This window comes from Sinocyclocheilus grahami, unplaced genomic scaffold, assembly GCF_001515645.1.
Source record: "Sinocyclocheilus grahami isolate Dianchi unplaced genomic scaffold, SAMN03320097.WGS_v1.1 scaffold1226.1, whole genome shotgun sequence".
In the NCBI taxonomy this organism is placed as follows: domain Eukaryota; kingdom Metazoa; phylum Chordata; class Actinopteri; order Cypriniformes; family Cyprinidae; genus Sinocyclocheilus; species Sinocyclocheilus grahami.
The window spans coordinates 298,139-298,880 of NW_015506405.1; positions in this window are offsets into that span (position 1 = coordinate 298,139).

Below are 742 nucleotides of genomic sequence, written 5' to 3' on the forward strand. Positions count from 1 at the left end.
GCTTATAAATCACACAGAATGGAGTGTATTGAAAATCTGAAATATAGAATTCCATGAGCTCATAGTCTGGAGCGATGCAGCCGTCACTCCCCCAACCTTCTGTCAGGCCTGGCTGATCTCTGTCTTTGGCCATGTGGAGTGTGACGTGAGCCCTTGATCACTTGCTGCTTGCTAGAAAAGGACACCACGTTATGCGTGACTCTCTCTTGTGAGAAGGAACCAGACAGTGACTCAGTTTAATAATATGATTTCAAGATATGTAGCAGCATCCCACAGAGGAGTATTTAAAGTGAAAAGATGTGTAAAGAGATTGTGGAGATTGTCTCTTTACATCATCAGTGACATCATGATCACTATAGTGCTATAGTGTGTGGTGGAGGAATCTGTATGGTGCTTGCATTTTAGTCTTCACATGTCATATGGCTGCCTAAACTACAATTAGGGGCCTTAAAGGAATATACTGTGTTTAATACAAGAAAAGCTCAATTGACGGCTTTTGACATATTGTTGATTACCACAAAATGTGGTTAGTACACTTTAGCATACTTTTAAAAAGAGTACTCATTACAGAGATAATAAAATAATATACCATTGAATATTAAATGCAATTAATTGAAAAATGTATTGTAGTTAAAATGTATATTAAATGCAATTAGTGCCTTTTTGAACCTCTTAAATAGGACTTTAGTGAATTATAATATGCAATTTCATAATTACTTCTATTGTCTTTGAAATATGGTTA